The sequence below is a fragment of the Diadema setosum genome, chromosome 22 (genome assembly GCF_964275005.1).
Source record: "Diadema setosum chromosome 22, eeDiaSeto1, whole genome shotgun sequence".
Lineage (NCBI taxonomy): Eukaryota > Metazoa > Echinodermata > Echinoidea > Diadematoida > Diadematidae > Diadema > Diadema setosum.
In genome coordinates this window covers 25,998,680-26,019,239 of record NC_092706.1, presented here as the reverse complement: position 1 = coordinate 26,019,239, position 20,560 = coordinate 25,998,680, and the positions used below count along the sequence as shown (strand labels likewise).

The window sequence follows — 20,560 nt, the reverse complement described above, 5'->3', positions numbered from 1 at the left end:
ACCTTTGGGAGCAGTGATTTAAAAAATGTTCATTAAGATATCATATTTGATGCATATGTTTAGGTCAGTTGTATCACAAAACATCCTACCATATAAAATTTTGCAATAAAGTCTAAAATATAAGAAGATATCACAATTTTTCTCATTAAACCGTAACTGCAGACGGTGTAGTCTGGAAACATTTTTATTATAGTTATGTACACATTTTGTATATATTTAACAATTATACAGGTTCAAATTTTTACATTGGTTGTTTCTATCCCTAACTCATTTTAGAACTATTTTGAAGCACTAAATCTGGGTTTTTGTTTCAACTGCAAATGGTGAATAATGCCTTTAAAAGGATGGGGAAAATCAAAGCAAATCGAACAATTTATAGTAAAATCTCATTAAGAGATTGGATACAACCTAAAAAGTATCTTAAAAGAATGGGGTTTTGCATGTCCCAAGTCTCATATTTCTTTGTTTTTGTACTCTAAAAGTGAGAGAATACTGACAGTAACACGGTAGATATCATGGTTTTGAGGTCCTCGTTATACATGCAAGGAGATAATTAGGTTCCTCTGTACAATGCTATAAACCTTTGTGAACTTTGAGTGCTGATTAGCATAGGAAACCCCAGAGCACTGTACGTCACCCTGTCTATTTAGTCACTGACACAGAAAGGGGCTAGAATGTAACCAACTATGGGACAGCTACAGACTTTGAGATATCATGATAATAATTTAAATTCAAATTCATGAAATTCTTCCGTCGAGATGTTTTCATTGCAACTGATTGACAAATTGCCCTACATCGACGTAAATAAGCACTGAATTGATCAGTGTTTCAGTAGTAGCCATGATAAAAAAATCATGGGCGTACATACTCGAGCAGGATTCGAACCTAAGACCTCCTGATCACCGGACAGGCGTCATCTCCACTAGACCACCGAGCTTTCGCCCGACAGCAAGTGTAGGTTCTAATCCTTATAGCATGCAGCGGGTACTGCTTTGTTATTCAAATTCATGAAATTCTTCCGTCGAGATCAGTCGAACACTGATCAATTCAGTGCTTATTTACGTCGATGTAGGGCAATTTGTCAATCAGTTGCAATAATTTAAATGTTTATAAATGAAAGAAAGATATTCAGAGGGGTGAAGGTTCAGGTGTGAGTTTCTTCACTTTGTCTCCCTCTACAAACTAAACTTGTTGAGATCAGCAGTTGTGATCTTAACAAATTTAATTTGTAGAGGGAGACAAAGTGAAGAAACTCACACATGAATTTGAATGATCCTAGTATGAACAATAGCTGTTACAATCGAATGATTCATATGAAAATCAGTTCAGATGGTGACATGGCCACACAACTCTCCCATTTGCTTGCACCGAAATCTTCACTAATTTTTCTTTTCACATGAATATACCAATGATGAAGTTTATTGCAAGATGAGTCAAGCACCATTTTGAAACATTTCAAAGTTGGTCCATCATCAGATAGAAGCAAAATTAAACCTTTGCAGTATTAAATACCTCACTTAATTGTGATGTAATAATATTCTAGAACTAAAGTTCCGATTAAAAATATCTTGTATTTTCTTATTATTTTCTTTGTTTTTGTAGCTTTAATCAAAAATATCTCAACAAGAATGGAGTTAGCTTGTTTTGAGATAAAACTCTTCAAATGAAGAGTTTGTTTGCAAAAACCGATAAGTCCATTTTTGAAGAATTTGAAGTACGGTCTTTGTCATAAAGTACAAAACAATACCTTTTAAATGATATATTGGTCACTACATATAAAGGTACATTTTTGATGTTATGGTCAAAAGAAGCAAAAATTTTCTTATTATTCTCTTTATTTTTCTTGACCTTTAATCGCAAATATCTCTGTTTGTCTAATATGGACTTATGGGTTTTTGCAAACAAACTCTTCAAATATACCATATTATTTTTTTTTTATATATATCTGTCACATCAAGCGTGACCATCCAGCTCAAAATGTCCACAAAAAGTCACAGTCTATGAGTCTCTGTACGCGTAATGGATCAAAATTATAATTTGTTTTTACAGACTCAAATATTTAAAGTTTGTCTTGCCTGGGAGAGTTACTATGGTTACAGCTCGTTATTCCGAAGGTCCGTTGTTCCGAAGGCTCTTCAGTCCGAAGATTTGTTATTCCGAAGGTTCGTTTTTCTGAATTTCATTTTCGGATTAACAAATCTTCGGAATAACGAAACTTCGGAATAACGCCACAAATGTTTGGATTAACGAACCCTTTTTCATTTTCGGATTAACGAACCTCTAGGTATATAGGGAATTTGTGTGTTTCGGATTAACGAACCTTCGGAATAACGAACCTTTGGAATATCGAACCTTCGGAATAACGAACAGCACCCAGTTACTATCCCTACTGTCAAAATTTGCCGGATTAAAACAACACATAAATCAAGATAAGTACATGTAGCTGTTTTTGTGGACCATATTTTTTTCTAAACGAGGCACTGCTTTCACTGTGATTTTCATTGATACTTCTCCACAGTGTCGGTGACCCTAGTCTTTAAATCCTTTCTTCAGCTCCCTTTTCTATGAAACTGCACTTCCTAACTCTCTCTTATTTCAATCACTTTTTGAATGGATTGGGTTGGTCCAATTTTAACATGTTAGATTTCATGTCAAAGCTTAAAGCTTACTCTTTTTCAGTTGTGAATTACATACATTTCTAGTCTGTTTCCCTTTGTTTGTGCATCTTTTAAACTGATGTAGAAAAGTGAAAATTCATTCTGGCCTACTTTTTTGTGGGTTTTGAGCTGAGCAGTCACAAATTGTTTAATAAACATAATTATCATAAGATGACTTTGAAAAGAAGGGGAGTTGTGAAAGCTGATTTTACTTTTACACAAGCATGATTTTTGTGACATTTTTCTATGCAAACTAACAGGGCCATTGTGAGGTCATGACATTGTTTCTTCGCATCATTTTCAAAAGAGATTGTGACCAGGAGTCACTTGTGTTGCAAAATATTTCAGCTTCAAAATCCCCACATCTTTTTATAATATTAGACACACAAAACACACACACACACACACAAACACATAAATGCACACGCACACTTTTTTGTTTTAAATAATCTTTATTTAATTTCTATAATTTCACAATGATACACACAAAAAAAAGAAAAAGAAAAAAGGAGTGGCTAGAATGTCTTCGAATTTTTAAACTTGATGTTTTGCAAAACAGAAGAGTTGAAGATTGATGTTAAACACTGATATTGCAAAACAGAAGTGTTACAGTGTTACAGATTAGTGTTAAGCACTAATGTCCATGAACAATTTTGCAACTCACTGTAACGAAAATATGTAAACTTGCATCAAAAAGAGAGATTGAAGGTATGAAGCAGTAAGGTGTTCTTGCCTGCCCTAGTGCAGGATGTGACACAATAAAGAACAAATCTGTCCAGTCTTAAAGGGACTGTACAGTACTGGATGAGGTGGGGATTCATGTTTTGAACATTCCTAGGTGAGATAATGAAAAGCCTCTTATGAAATATGAAAGACCATGTAATTTCAAGAAGGATTCAACGTTTATTTGATGAAAATTGGTTTTCAAATGGCTGAGATATCCAAAAAAGTTCTAATAATTAAAGGCGACATGCCACAACTTTATTAGGATCTCTTTGTTTCACTTCGTTTTTGGATATCTCAGCCATTTCCAAAACCGATTTTCATCGAATAAACTTTTGATACCCCTTAGAACTGCATGCTCTTTGACATCTCATAGAGTGGTTTCTGAATATCTCGCAAAACGTTAAAAGCTAAATCCTCACCTCGACCAGAACTGTACACACCCTTTAAAATCTTATTAACATTTCCCAAGGCTTTAACAGCCTTGCAATTGATATTTTTGTCACATTTTAGAAAACAGCAACAGATCAATCTATTCTTATTAATTTGAGATTAAAGCTACTGAAAAACAAAGAAAACAAAGTGTACATATTAAGTTTAATGACATCTTCTAATATAACATTAGTATTTTCTTCTTTTATGTAGGCCTATGAAGTGCAGCATCATTGCAAAAAGTTATTTTTTATGATGACATAACTTTGAAAACGGCATTCATCTGTATTTGCATTCAAACTTTTCATACATGTAATCATAATATTCAACACATGACTATATCAACATGAGCATCTGGAATCAACATTATCATAAATTATTGAGGATTACTACAGTTAATTACTTCCAATCCTATACATTACATGCAGTCTTATGATTAATGTCGACTAAATGCTTGACCCAGGTTAATGATAAATTACAGTGGACTCCCATTTTATAAAAAAAAATCCTTGGGACAGGCAATTTTCTTTCGTTATATCAAAATTTTTGTCAACACATCTTGAACTCAAACAACATTCATTCTTGCTATCTCTTGGAAAATACATATTCATCAAAATTGAATGTATTTTTCAAATTTAATCTCTTTGTAAATTTTCTTACTACCCTCCCCCCCCCCTCCACATGAAGTAAATACAATATTATTTTGTGAAAATATCTTGTAGAATTTCTTCTGAAAGACGAGAATTTTGTGATGTAGGATGGAATATGAATAACCCCCTCTAGTGGTGGCTATTTTGTTGTTTTTATTATTATCATTATTATTTTTTTTTTCTTCTCGTGGATGAGGTAGCCACAGAACTCTGTTCTGTGGAGGTAGCTGGCTGCAGATGGGCTGCCTGAATCTTATCGTAGATGGCAGTAGGCAAGAAAACACGAAGTTGCTAATTTAGACCGTGATCCCCATAATGGAACGTATACCATGTAACAAACATCAGGCATCGGCACTGCACTACACACACACATACGAACGAAACCGAACTTGACACGACGAATGGTTCGGGGGAAACAAAAGGCCGTAATTTCGCACTAAATCCGGTAAGTTGATTCATGTGTCATTGTACTGGATTCCTTTCTGGCATTCAGTGTTTCAAAAGGTATCGGTGCTTGTGAAAAGCTTGACACGAATACGACGTATCATGTCGACAATAACATAACTAACTTTGATTCCTTTGACCTGTATTCTAGACTCTTCACGGATGACAATGATTTATAAACATTGCAGCCTACCTGTACTGTGTTGTAGTCCCATTCACGACCTTTCGAGTTGTGGTTTTTGTTGTTCAGTAGCAACACACATAGAAAACCTAGATATAATCTACCTTTATAAAATAGATGGACTGATAATTGCTCTGACACTAATCAGTGATGCCACTAACCATGGAAGTCTGTACAGAGTGTGTCTCATGTCTGGATTGTATGAGCGCATGAGCTGAGCCGAGTCAAAGTAAGTGTTACAAACAGAACACTCTCTTCTGAGTCTTCACCATATTGTTTAGTTAGGGGCCTAGGGCTACCGTTTAGGAGGCATATTAAATGTCAACTATAGTCTACGTGTCTAGATAGATTTAGATCTGAAATGTAATTATATTTAATCTTCCTTCTTCATAACACGAATCATGCCTTGTAAGTAGTAAGATCTAGACTCTAAATAGAGCTCTAACGTTAAAGATCTTGACCAAAAGATAGGTCTGTATCTTGTCAGGGATATAGTTTCTAGACTATGTTCCGCAGAGACTGCGTCTGGCTTCACGGAATCCCCTAACACTATAGAGGAGAGCCGTAAAAGTAGGAAAATGATAAAAGAAACTCCTCTGGATAGACAGATTTTTCTGTCTAGATATAACATGTAGACTAGGAATGAGATGAATAAACAGTGTAGACAAAATGGCATCAAGGTTAGACCTCCTGTGCCAAGGTTTGACGGCACGCGTTTTAGCAATAACGCGCAAAAACATAATACAGTGACATGTCAGTGTTGGTGTGTAGGTTTGAGATGTACATGTAGCCGGCGATCAAATTTTGGCGGCTTGCTTTATTGTATTTTGTTGTTTGTTCAAATTTGACATTTTATTTGACATTTTATCTCTCTTTTTGTATGCCTTGTGATTACATGTCCGTACATACCATTAGAGACTCACTCTACTGCTGATTGCGTGCAAGTTGAATGTGACACATACTGAAAGAGCTAAAAGAGGGTCCACAGATAGTCAATGGCACAGTATCACTATATCAGCTTGTCAGCACTGCAATAATTTAACAGTGGCAGATCTAGAGGGGAGCGCACCGGGTGCACCCCCCCCCCTTTAACAGCTATTAACGGAGCCCTATGTTATATTGTAATGGTGCCCCCCCCCCCCACTTTACGGAATTCCTGAATCCCATTAAAAATGCAGTCTGTTGTGGGTGCCTGATGTTCGTCAACAAAGTATTTTACTTTGCTGTGTGGTAGTGTGAAAGTGGTTCGGCATGTCTTTTTTTTTTTTTTTTTTAATACTTGCATCAAAGTTCCCAGTGAAATCGAATATCTAGAGCATCTACAATACAATGTAGAATCGTCTAACTTTGAAAGACAAGGCTGAGGGTCAGGACAATATTCCAGCAAATTACGACCAGAAGTTCGTGTAGCTGCAACCAGGTCCCAGTTCAGCCTCCACCTCTGATCACTTGAGTTGTGCAACAGCTTGCACGCACAGAATCCGAACACGTACAATCACTGCGATCATTCAATAGAGTGTGTTGTGACCCTGGTAAGAAATTCGCTGTGTGTGCAGTGTATTACCATTTTACAATTTGCAAATAGTCGGAATGGGTATTGGCAAACAAGAAATGCCTCCCCCGTGATTTCCATATATTCAGGTCCAGATTTTGTTGATGGCTGGGCCATGACCAGATGGAATGGCGTCAAACTTAAACTTGATGAGTTCTTCTTCCAAAGCTTTTCCAAACTACTTTCAAACTGTACATGTAGACACTGGGTGCATCTACTAGATTAAAAAAAAAGAAATAAAAAAGAAAAAAAAAACTATTCCAAAGTTTCCAAATATGTATAGAATTTTTATCAAGCAAAAAAATGGTAGTTTGTACATGTACTTTGAATAGTAAGAGGTGATTCACTGTAAAGTGTAATATTTGGGCCAAAGGTGCTTTAGACTCATAACACATCATGCTATGAGGTGTGTGCTTATCATACGATGTATGATGATCTGTTTCATTTTCTTTCTCACAAGGTGGTTTTGTTTTGCAAGGCAGAGAAGTACTGTGTACATGTTTCATTTCAAACTCTCCTAGTTCAGATGAAGTAGAATTTTTATTTCAGAATAACTGTAAAAATGAAAATGTGTACAAAGCACTGATCTGTTTTCTTCTGTGCACGGTCAGCAGATTAATCTGTTGCCACATCATATCAATATTATGCATTTTTTGTTTGTTTGTATAAATGTGCAAAGTACAAAATGAGGTCATCAGGAGGTTTCAAAGTCCCATGGTACAAGTGTACCAGTTGTCTGCTATCATTTGGCCATTGTCCATCGGTTTCATACAGATGTATGCTCCTTCAAAAAAGAATGAAAATATGAACAAACTAGAAAAGCACTCATAGAGTGCAGCCCTCCGCCAAGTAGCTTATTTTCACCCATTATACACACCTGCTGAAACTTGCCTAATTTCCCAATACTGTAGAAGCCTTTTGTTTACGTTATCAGCTTCCAGCTGCGTGGTGCCTCTCTGGAGCAGAGCACGCGCTTTAGAGCGCATAACATGCAAACCTCAAATGTACGCAGCTTGAACACTTGTATGATATTTTTGTAGGGGCTTAACTCCTTTCGTTATCTATCAATAGTATTTCACGTATGAATTGCCTTTCAATGAAATATTGAGAAAACATTTAGATGAAAGACTTCCTTGCTATGTTTTTATATCAAATTTGATTTCTGAAAAAAAAAATAAAAAATTAGCTTGTCCCAATGCAGGGGCTATCTTGATTTTCCTTTTTCCCAGGGAGGTTGATATCAACATTGTGCATGTACAGTGTACATTGTATGTCTTGGTTTCTCTAGATTTCTTAATAGCAATCTGTAAAGAGAGATTTGGGCTTAATACACCTGACCCTATAAATGTACTGTCTTTATGTATAAAATCTACAGTTGATTCAACCCATTTCAATGGCTGAGTCATGATTTTCATAAATCATGCTGTATTCGATTGCAAACTGTATGAAATGCAGAGCCCACAATGGTACCATTGTACATACCAAATGCGATAGTGATTTAATATAAAGAACAGTATAAAGGGAGTTACAACCTGTGTAGTGCAAAGATTTAGTGTAGTGCAAAGATGTAGTTACTCGATTTGTCGATTGTGATGACCATTCTAGCAATACACATTAAAGGACAAGTTCACCTTCATAAACTTAAGGATTGAGAGAATGTAGCAATATTAGTAGAACACATCATTGAAAGTTTGAGGAAAATCGGACATTCCGTTCAAAAGTTATGAATTTTTGAAGTTTTTGTGCAGTTACCGCTGGATGAGAAGACTACTGCAGTGTATGAATAATTTAGATGTCACATGTGTACAACAATATCAGTGAAAATATAAAGAGAATTTCACAAAATTTCATCTTTTGAAAAAAAGTACACATTCCCTTAACTCGTTACTGACATATGTTAGGGGTAATATTATTTCTCCTGCCTTTAGAAAGAGGCAAGTCAAGTGCTCTTTTATCATTTGGAAAAAAGTGAAAATATGTTGAATTTTCTTTACATTTTCTTTGTTGTACGCATATGACTCACAAGCTGTAGTAGTCTCCTCATCCAGCGGTTCCAACACAACAATTTTAAAAATTCATAACTTTTGTTGAACGGATTGTCCGATTTTCCTCAAACTTTCACTGATGTGTTCTACTAATATTGCTGCATTCTCTCAATCCTAAATGAAGGTGAAATTGTCCTTTAATTTGTCGATTGAGATGACCATTCTAGCAATACACAAATACCATGCAAAATTTAAAAAAGACTGCGCTTTATCAAGTCAAACAAAGTGAATAAAAAAAAAATGTGGACCGTCAATATCGTGATGTTGCTACCTGTATCATATGTCTGTGATTATTCTGTAACTGAAGTGGAATTGCTTGCTCTGATCATGGACCTTAAGGTCTATGCTCTTAAGTGCTTGAAACCTTGTAAAAAACTTTGAAAAAGAATCTGATACTGAATTAATTTTTCATTGTTGTGGGAAATGTACGTACAACTGTATCTGTGAATGAAAATGGCAAAGTACTTATTTGGAAAAGAAAAAAAAAATGATGGCTGACTACACACAATATACCAAATATTTGTCCCAAAGTTGATTTCTTACAGCCGTTGTGTCATAAAGTTGTATGAAGGGGCATATGAACAGCCATTGAAAAGTTACATACACCTACATGGTGTGTCCCATTGATTTACAATGTATAGTACACAGGTACATGTACATGTACACCGATAAAACTACCTCTTGTTCAGTGGCCTCTTGTTAACTAATTGTCGGTAATATGGTTACATGTAGCCCCTCGCAACAGACAGATATCTTCCAATCACTCTGCTGTGCAGACTTACGCGATGATGGCATGTAGGAATATGGGAAGAATTCCCCTTTTTCCATTAAAAGTGATCACCAATATGACTTGACCATACCGTGTAAATACCAAAGAATGAGTGAAGCTCACCAATTTCATGATTTTTCCTCTTTATAAACCATTTTGCCTGCCTTATTTGGTAAAATGGCCTTTGAATTCTGCTCGCATACGAGATGCACACGTATGCTCGGCAGTCACGTTCAGACCACTGAACTTGCGTGTGCACTAATGTACAGTGTACAATGTAAGTCGCATAGTGTGCACAGCAGTGTGGATGGAAGATATTTGTCTGTTGTGAGGGTCCGACCATTGACTGACCATACAGTTTTAAAAACAAGAGGCCACCGAAGAAGAGGCAATTTATCGGTTTAAAGGGATAGTACAGTATTGGTGGAGATGAGAATTGGGCTTTTAACTTTTTGTGAGATACCAAGAAAACACTTATGAAATAGTACAGAGCATACCATTTTAAGAGCATACCATTTTAAGAGGAATTCAAAGTTTATTTGATGAAAATCTGGTTTGGAATGACTGAAACATCAAAAAACAAAGTAAAACAAAGCGATCGTAACCATAATGTGGGTCCCACGCCTTATTGAATCGCTCTGTTTTGGATATCTCGGCCATTTCAAAACCAATTTTCATCAAATATAAACGTTGAATTCCTCATGGAATGACATGCATTTTCATATTTCATAAGAGGTTTCTCATTATCTCACCAAAAAATGTTAGAAACCTTGAAATTGGTTCTCAACCAAAACTATACGATCCCTTTAAGGTACACGTAGCAGGAAGTGCCCTTCGTGTCGTTGAACCGTACTGTGTGCTCCAGAAGAACTGAAAAAGCAAAACAAAAACAACAACAACACCTCCTCTGTCTGTTATACATGTAGTACCTCTATCTAATCTCAAGTTGTGGTTGTGCGGTACATGTTTCAGTTTTGATATGTACAGCGTATTGTATTTTGGCATCTTAATAGGGCCATAGCGTGACACATTAGTCAGTGGTGCAGGTGAGATGCTTTTGTTGTTGTTTTCATACAGTGTATGTGTGGATGGTTCTTCCCCCCCCTACATTATTGTAACCTTCCTGGTGTGATAAACCTAATCTAGCCATGTGTAATTACTGCGGAATTATCTCAGTGATTGTTGCAGTATGATAAGAATATTCTGTATGATGTAGCAGATGCTAAATGTATGAGCCCTTACATTATATATTATGCATTGCATACTTGAGCACTCTTCTAGTTCAACAAGTGTTTTTATGGTACATTTCTGTGTATGTGTGTTTGGGGGGGGGGGAGGGGTGAAAAAATATTTATCATTTTAACATTCTGTGCATTTTATGCTGATTTTTCAGCATATGCTATTGAGCAGCACTGTAAGTCTACAGTGTACATGTGTTTTTGTAAGTGCATGTAATGTTTATTTGTTACTTTTTAATAATACTATTTTTTTCAAAGACATCAATCAATAGAACCACACATACATGTACGTACTGATTTTTTTTTTTTTTTTTTTTTTTTTTTTTTTTTTTTTTTTAATTCCAAATAGGCCTACCCATTGGTTTTGATAGCTCTGATATGTGTCTGAAGTATCCCTCGGATTTCACTCTAAAATATTCTTGCTATATTTGAGATTACTTTTGGCTCAATGACGAGAAGTCACTGTGGATTAGAGTTTCTCGATGAGATTCTCCTGTAAATGGTTGCAAAGGAATAATGACCTTAATCAGAGCAGAACTTTGCAAGACTGCATGTGATCTGATGAGATAATCATCATGTATGACATGGATTATGCATCATGAGTGTAGTAAAGATTTAGGCAGGAGTGGACAGCAGCAACCAAGATTGAGAAACTGTTGAGTGTTGTCAATTCAAAAATAATGTACTGTGAAATTGTCATGAGCTTGATAAAACATTGTTGATAAGAGTGCAAAAAAGGGCTTTGAAATTGAAGTACATTATATGGCCTCACTTTAGCTGAGGGACCCCATGACTTGTCAAACTTTGAAGAGATGAAACATACTCTTATATTGATACACAAGGTATTGTACAGTGTATACGTACTGTATACAAGTTTGTATTGCTCTCACAGGAAAGCAATTTATCAGTCAAGGTAAGTGAAGGGTTTGATTGTGCCTCTGTTTAGATGCCTGAAACCTAGTGATTGTATAACAAGTAGAGCGAGTGTTACCTGTATAGAGAGGACTGTGTTGAATCATAGCAGATTACCCTTGTGCATCAAAACTTTCACTTTTAATGTGCGTCATAGGATGTATCGCACAAGCAAGGAGCTCCGTATTGTAGTTTAGGAACTTGTTGGTGGGTACTCTTCACACTAGTCTACATAGCGATGTCATATTTTGTCCCAGCTCGATATCAAATTTGTTGAATGATTAGTTCGCTGGCACTCGCCCTACCAATAGTACCACTCTGCAAACCTTGATACCCCTTATCGAATCATCACTTGCAGACCACAGGTATGCACCTCTCAATTCTCTGATTGTAGACAGAAACCGGAAACCATCACAGTCGTGGAAAGAGGTGGAAAGAGAACCAACTACCAGAACAGACTGGTGTATAGATCCAGAATAGCTTCTCACAGACCCGAGGAGTCCTATTACACACCTGTTTTGGACTCAATGGCCCGAATTCACGAAGGTGGTACAAATGAAACCATGGTTTAAACCATGGACAAAAACCGTGGAGCACCAAGTGTCGCACGGAATATTTCATTACGAAATTGGTCATTTCGTTGACAACATGACCGTTTCGTTGACAACATGACCGTTTCGTTAACGAAATTATTTCGTGGACGTAATGTTCATTTAGTTACAAAAATGTTGTCATTTCGTTACAAAATAATCATTTCATTGACGAAATGACTGATTTTTTAAACGAAATATTCCATGCGACACTTGGCGCTCCATGGTTTTTGTCCATGGTTTAAACCATGGTTTCATTTGTACCACCTTCGTGAATTCGGGCCAGTTAGTCCAAAACTGGTCAAACCAGTTTTGTACTCTGGTGTGAATCTGGTGATTGGCCCTGCGCCATAAAGCTCTGTCACTCGCGTGAGATTCAAGTGGCAGTCTGGTCTCAGTTGTATGTGATCTTTGGATGTTGAACTTTGCAAGCGTGTGCCAAATTGCATTATGCCGTGCACATTTGCGCGTAGAAGGCTTAAAACTAGTTTCTAGTTATCTGAGGAATTCTGCTTGTTTGGTGTCTTTGAATTCGTGTGGTCTGTGCACTTGGTGGAAGATAACGAAATGAGGATGAGGATGAAGATAATTAAACAGAAAATCTATCCAAATCACTCCATTGTGTAAAATCAAACAATGACTCAGTGTATTAATACAGTGTATGCATGTCAACATCGCCAGAGGATGGATGTTCTGCATTAATATGACATTAGTTCCATAAAATGCATGTCAAATGTACCGTAACAGATTAAGGTACAAAATTTACCCAATTCCATTTATGTGTGTCAAACCTGGTGCAACAAATTTCCGTGCAAAATTAACCCAATTCCATTTATGCATGTCGAAAGTGGACCAAATATACCCAATGTGGAGAGATGAAGGAGGATTGTGAGTACAGTTGAACCTCTCGTATCCGGACAAGTCGGGACCGGGGCTCATCCGGATAAGGGATTTGGCCGGATACGGGAGACTCAATGCTTTATACATGTACATATACATACACATGTACTGATGTAGCCCATTGTAGTACCACATGTAGTAATGTGTATACTGCAACCTTTTCATTGTTGCACTCAGTAACAGACCCCAAAATAGAGGTGTATGTTAATGTTGGAAGTAATATGTAATTCATGTGTGTTTGTGTAGGAGTTCTCAAGGAGTTGGGAATCCCCCTTTCCTCCCGTAATTATAAAAAAAAAAAAAAAAAAAAAAAAAAAATAAATCATGGCGAGATTGCGTCCGTATAATAGAGAGATCCGGATAAAGGGAGGCCGGATAAGAGAGGTTCAACTGTATTTAATTGTTGGGTCAAGATAATTGTAGGTGAACTTTTTATGTGCCCATGTACATGTACTTTATAATAGCATTACTTGCCAAGCATTTTCATCAGCATTCATTAATCCATTCAAACTTGACCTAGTTGTAGAGTTCACAAGCTCACTCGGGGTGTACAGCAATGTGCCTCAGTACAGCAGGAAGGCCATAGTGACATGGTCAGGTTGTTAAGGGAGATTAGGTAATCTCTATATAGTGACAATTTAGTTTCCAAACATTTGTGCCAATTGGCAAAGAAAGTACTCCAGTGAACATGCTTAAAGTCAACAAAGCACACTAATGGTAAAATGGGCACTTAAAAAAAAAGAATGTGCTGTTGGACTACTGGCAGTATTAAATGCTTGTTCTATCCCTAATTATTTTAGATCAGATTTATTGTCATCACCATTCTTTGCAAATTTGTTATGAATCGTGAATATCCTCCTAGGTTCATGAAACAATTTTAACTTGTATTGAACGTAGGAAATGAAAAGAAGAAAAATGAAGAGGTAAGATGTACAGCATCAACATTTAGTAATCAAAATGTGATAAAGTTTGTTCTACATGTAGTTGTTTTTTGAAGCACAAATTTCAATGACTTATCTAATATCCTGACTGTAAACAGATAATTAAAAAAAAAAAAAGCTTTGATAACCTTGATATTATTGTATAGTCACTTTTAGTTATTGAAATTCTGCTCCAACTGTTGCACTGTACACTCAATTGACAAGTTAAAATAAAATTTCACTGACTCAAAAGTTACTCTAAAGCGTCAAGTATAACCGTGTGACTCGGTGCACTGCACCAAAAGCAAAACTGTACATCCTCAGTATCACGAGTCCAGCTTTCAGAAGGGCAAGATTTTCCAATTGTTTCTCGTTCATCTATTTCTGTTTTGTTGTTTTGTTTCGAGCTCTTTCCTTAATAATATTAAACCTTGCCTTGAACAAGGCTACAATGCAGGCCATTCGCCTGCGCTTTGATGAATTGACATCATTCAAAAGAGGGTTAGTGATGGGAACTATCCAGGCGGGCACGAGGATGCGATTTGATCGAAGTTGTGGGGTGCGGTAGATGGCAGCACCCATGTGTAAACAAACAAAAGTGGCCGATGTTCATCGATCATGATCGGTTTTCACAGTTTTCGGGGCAGGGTTAGGACTGAGCAACTTCGGAAAGGGCAAGGAGAAGAAAAGGAGAAAACACAAGAACAACAGCAGTGAAAAATTCCTATCAAATGTACATTGTAGGGTGGTTCGGAGCTAACTTTCCGTTATTGGTTTCAAGATTACCAAAGGGTACTGCTGTTGCCCACCAGAATCAGTCTACAATGTACCTTCAAAGAGAAGAGATGTATTATTACAATGTAGTTTTTTTTTTTTTTTTAATGAGTTACGATTGTTGAACTCTATGATTGAGTGATATTGATTGGATTTGGTGATTTTCAACTTGGTGCGTGCAATTGCATCCTACAGCACGCCGAAGCAAGAGCAAATTCCACAGAGAAATGTAGGAGAATGTTGTCTGTGTATTTAATGCTGATGGTATTGCGACATATGTGCTATTCGTTTGGGGTTTGAAGTTGCAATGCATAAGATGTCATACTTTTTATTATAAATTTTAGCCGCGGTCACACTGGCAAAAGAGCGAGAAGTTAGAGATCGTGAAGTCTTCACAATCGTTTGTGCAAATTGTGGTCTGGTCACACTGGCTGCCAAACTTCTTGATCTTTGGATCGAGAAGTTTGGGTCATTAGTGCACTTTTGCGCAAGGAAGAAGGGAGAGTGTGCGGTCTGATGGCTAGTGATTGTGATGTAACAATGAGCACCTGTATAACACAATAGCCGTGCGCTTCGGAGGCACTGTCTGCAAACAGGTGGTGGGCTGGTCACGTGACAAAGATCATGAAGTTTCAGTTTTTAGCGGTCACACTGGCAAGAGATCAAAAAGTTTGGCGGGGGAGGGGGGAAATATCCCAAGTTGGGAGTGGGAAGTTTTGCAAGAAGTTTCGAGATCTTAAAGATTGCAATCTCAACGAGTCCTGTGTAGGCCTATATACTCGTGCAAATGTCTGTGGGAAATTATGCGAGTTGCAGCAAAATCAGTCTGTCCTCAATAGGTTAAACTTCTTGATCTTTTGCCCATCTAACTATGCCTTTGGAGAAGTTCTTAAACTTTGGAAATTCTCCAACATCACTGGACACAAGGCAAAAGAAAAGCAAGAATGTTTTTGTTCGAGTAGGTAACTGTCAAAGTGTGGGATGATTTTTGTTTTGTTTTGTGAATATTGCTCAAACAGCTCTCTATTGGGTGTGCTGCAGAAAAAGAAAGGAAGATGGTAAACTTTTGCCAAATCGGCTCGAAGCACAAATTTTATGATAGGAGTAGGAGTAGTAGTCTTCTACACAGCAAATTTGATTACAAAGTCGGCATGATCATAAGCAGTATTGCTAGCAGTGAGAAAGATTTAAAAAACACAAACAAAAACCAAGAAAAGGTGTGTGCGGGGGGGGGGGGCAAAGAATATTTGTGCAAATTGTTAACCCTAGCTGCCACCTCCCTTCCTCGTCCATCTAAAACAAGAAGTGGATATGGTGTTTTGAAACTACATGGTTCGACCAGATACACCATGATTTGACACAAACACTTTGTGTTGTACCATAGCCCAATGTCACAATGAGACTTCTAGCAAAACCATCCGACCCGTATCAATGTAATGTATAATCCTCTGCAATGATATTTATCAAGAAGAAGCTGCTACTAATCACAATTTGACGATAATCGGCATCTTCTGCTTCCGTGAACTGAAAAAGCAGGTAATAGTTTTTATCCAGCTTTTTACATGAGTGTACACTGTGCAGTTTTTATTTGTTCCACAAACTTTTATTAAATGGAAAATGACACAGAAACAACTTGTAAAATTGCTCTTTAGCCTGGAAGTGAGACTATGATGTGCAAGAGGTGTTGCAGTGCAGAAACTTGTGCCTTTCTGTCTTGCTGTGACTAAACAGGCTCTAAAACGGAGTCATGCATCTGTGCGCGGCCATGCTGCGCACTTCGCTCACTGACTGATAAAACGAAGGCAGATTTCTTTCTCTCACTTCGATAATAAGGCATTTATATAAGGGGGAGCACTAGTTTGGGATGCCCTAGATTTTCAAATGTGCCCTGAAGTCCTCATCAGATTGCGGACACAAGACTGAGTGTCTAGAATATATCTGTCCTGTCCCCTCACACATATGGTTAGCTGTAAAATTCTCGAGGAACGTGTGGAGGGGGAGAAAAATCAGGCGGAGACGCGGAGAGAGAGGGAGAGAGCGAGATAAAGAGAGAGAGAAGGGAGAGAGCATGAGTGGCGAAAGTGGAGAATGAGAAGTTGGCTGCGGAAAAAAAAGAAAAAAAAGACGAAGGCATGAAAGTTTTCGCCAGCCCAGAGGGAGTTGAAAGGGGGTGACAATATTGTCAAAGGCATGGGAGACCACAAGTGGCAAGGGTTGAAAATTCATCATGCACTGTAGCTGTTATCAAGACTCTGCTGTGTATTTATTTTTATCCCTCCAAATTTCCACTTGACCTTGCGACTTATCTTGCTTGGAAAGAAATTTTTACCTTTAATCTCTGAAATGATGTATGCATGTTATTATGATTTTCTAGTTTGAATACAAACCTTAATAAAGACAGACAGTGCTTCTCAATGACCCCCCCCACCCCGCCTCCGAATTTCAAATCCAGTGCTTAACTTTTGGCATAAAAATATAATTTTGTCAGTTTGTAGTTTTGTAGTATTTTACTGACATTTGACTCTAATCAAAACATAGAAAATACAAAAAATACAAAAGGTGTATGTGTGTGTGTGTTGGGGGTGGAGGGGTCTTTCTTGTTGCTATTCAGTCTACAAAATAACATCCCAGGGGGTGTTTCATAAAGCTGTTCGTAAAGTTATGAACGACTTATGAACAACTGGTGATCAGTTCTTGTGCTGAATTAATGAAATTCTGATAAATATAGCACATCAGAACTGATCACCAGTTGTTCTTAAGTTGTTGTATAAACTAGCTTTATGAAACACCACCCAGGACTCTGAGAAAAAAATGATTCAATAGGTGCCAAAATTGAAAAAAAAAAGAAAAGATACAGACCCAAAAAGAGATAAAGAACCAATGTGTACTAAAAGTAAAATCTAGATGTAGAAAGTGGAAAATTTCTCCCAAACAGGTGCACAAAACAGAAATTAATCCATTTAGGATTGTGCCCATGGTGAGTCTCATGGTGAAGCTAGGACTCTGCCATGAAGAAAATGAGAGAAAAAAGTGGCAATAATAATCATCCATTGTATCACGTTTTCTGATGAGAGACTTTTCCAGATATATACAGTGCAGTGCACATACTAACATGTAGGCTACATGCACAAACAGGATGCTTCCGAAATCAAACTCTTTATTTCTCTAGAGAAAACACCAACAATCGTTCAGTTGTGTGAAATTAGACTGATTTGTACTTGGGGACTCGTTAGATTTTTGTTTTGTGTTGTCTTGGTTTTTTTTTTTCCCCTATTTGTAACTCGTGGGATTTGTGAAGAGAGGGTCCCTGAGAAATGGCTGTCGAAGAGATCGTGAAAAAAAAAAGTGCTGAAAATCTTTACATTACCATATTTGCAACCGTAAGATTGATAAGTGTGTTAAAAATGCATGGATGTGGTGTGTGGCAATATTTTCCATGATTTAACTATCTTTCTCTCCCCCGTTTCTCTCTCTTTCAAGACCTCAGTCTTGCTCATTTCTCTTCCTCCTTTTGTAGCCTTTCCTACTTTCTTCTGTGGCTGCAAACTATTTCAGACTTGCAAAATGACTCGTTCGTTACAAAATCACTAATTTTAGAAAAACATGTTTCGTGCTATTAGAGCAAATTACATGTACTTGCATATGATATTAAAGTCTAAAAGGAAACTTTTTATTTCTTACAGAATATGCTTTTGAAATCTGTGTTGTCTTCCAGTCAAGGTGTGTGTGTGTGTTCTGTATTTTTAGAATTTTGTCTACGGATTAGTAGCCTGTATTCTAGGTTTGATCTGTAAAAACGTTATTGAGAAGTCTGAGCCTAGGACGATGATCATTCACTTTTGCTGGCAGACTGCGCACTCTGTGACTTTCACTCTAGTGTGCGGTGTGTGTGTGTGTACACCTGCAACGATACTAAGAAGATAACTCCTTGTCCATATCATCAACTCTTGCATCCTTGACAACTGAGGGCAGCCTGTTTGATCGAAAGGCCATGAGGTTTGTGACACAGCTCTATTTTCAGATGAACATGAAATATTGCTTGAACTCGTAGTATAGCAGTCTGCAAGGATGCTTATTTATCAGACTCTCCTACCTCTAAACTGGCTCTGATCCGGGAGGTGTTTTGATGTAAACTTTTGTGCTTTAGACGGCTGTGATTATACAAACGTGTTCTCTTGCAAGTCTGAAACACACCCCCCTTTCATCTGTGTGGTTGATCCAAGTGAGCCCACAGAGCTGACATAAATAATTTATGTCCAGAAGATAGTGAGAATGACTTGGAGATTCTGCAGAGCTGCCGACCAGATCTTTTTTTCCCCTCTCTCGCTCTCTTTCTGTTAAAGGTGTCTATCAGAATCTGTCAGAGGATATTTTATACGGAGTGCCTACACGTCTGACAATGCATACACAGAATATTACCTGTTACATTCATGTATTAGACTAAAATTTCAAATGTTCATTTCAGAGAAGCAAGTTAATGCAATGATAATCTTGAATGGAAAAACTAATAATACACAAACAACTTTTGAGAATTTTTTTTAATAGTATGATTTATTAAAATAAAAATAAAATTAACTGCATGAGGTATATATTAATAGTAACATTTTAGAGCTCAAGTGAAGTTATTTCGAAAAGGGAAAGTGATATTCTTTTTGTGAGAACAAAAATTTGATATTTTGAACAGGACCCCATTGTTTAGTATCAGAATAAAATTGATAATCTCTGTTAATATCTACAATTCAATAACAAAGGAGACATTTGTATTGTATAGCATGAACAGAATGCCTTTTTACTGCAATAAAAAACCCCAAATAATAACAACAACAACAACAGTGAAGCATGTTCATAATATTTAAGTTGTATACTAGCATGTACAATAGTTTGAATGCCCTGTCTGTCAGTGCATGACATGATAATGAAAGATCCCTTGAACATTTAACTTCAAAGCATTGTCAAAAGATGACATACATGGTCTAACATTTCAGGTCAGAAATAATGCTAATATGCAAGCTAGTGTATGTACATCTCTGTAATGTATAATGACTAAGAGGAACACACACACACATACACACAGACACACACACCAGTTGGAGTACTTGTATATCCGTCAGTCGTAAATTTGACTCGGACCTAATTTGTTTTCTTTTTGCTCTGTCAGTACCAATGATCATGTGAAACAGGAAAATAAAAGAGCAACAACAGGAGAGGACTTTGTTTCACGATATATTTTAGCAGTCCAAACAACTTTCTGATTGCAAATTACATGGCAGAGGAAGTGGTCGAAATGGGCGGCTTGTTTTCTCAGGAAGTAATCCAAACGAGTATAATTTATGTCAGGTTGGCTCATGACCCCTCCTCCCAGTAACCCCACGGCTAATGAAACGTTACCGGCAATGTGTGACAATGCAACTTGCTGCTTCCTTAACCCCTCGCGTGCTGCTGCTGTCTTGCCACTCTTTAGGCAGGCTGGGTGCTACATAACTTTATTTTACCACTTGCCCAGTCTGCAGATTTTGAAATTCATTGCAAAACACTTGCCCAAACATCGATTTTACTTGCCTGAAAAGGAAAGTCCAAAATATGAGGAAAAATAATATAGAAAATCATGTGTAAGTCAATAAAACATAATCATTTGAATAAACAGCACACATTGATTTGCACACTTAAACACAATGGAGTAATAACTTTGTCTGATCAAGCGTTGTATTGGGGCTTCATCATGTTCATCAAGATTTAAAAAGTTGCTGAAATGAAATATGAAGTGTGTTGCATT

General features: G+C 37.1%; 1 protein-coding gene across 1 annotated transcript in view; it reads left to right on the top strand.

Annotated features, from left to right (window-relative positions):
* The first annotated feature begins 4,837 nt into the window (after positions 1-4,837).
* The window catches only part of LOC140245085 (uncharacterized), a 100,675-nt gene continuing 84,952 nt past the window's right edge, over positions 4,838-20,560 (top strand). Inside the window, 1 exon segment of the mRNA XM_072324682.1 lies at positions 4,838-4,907. The gene's annotated coding sequence lies outside the window, so the exon portion shown is untranslated.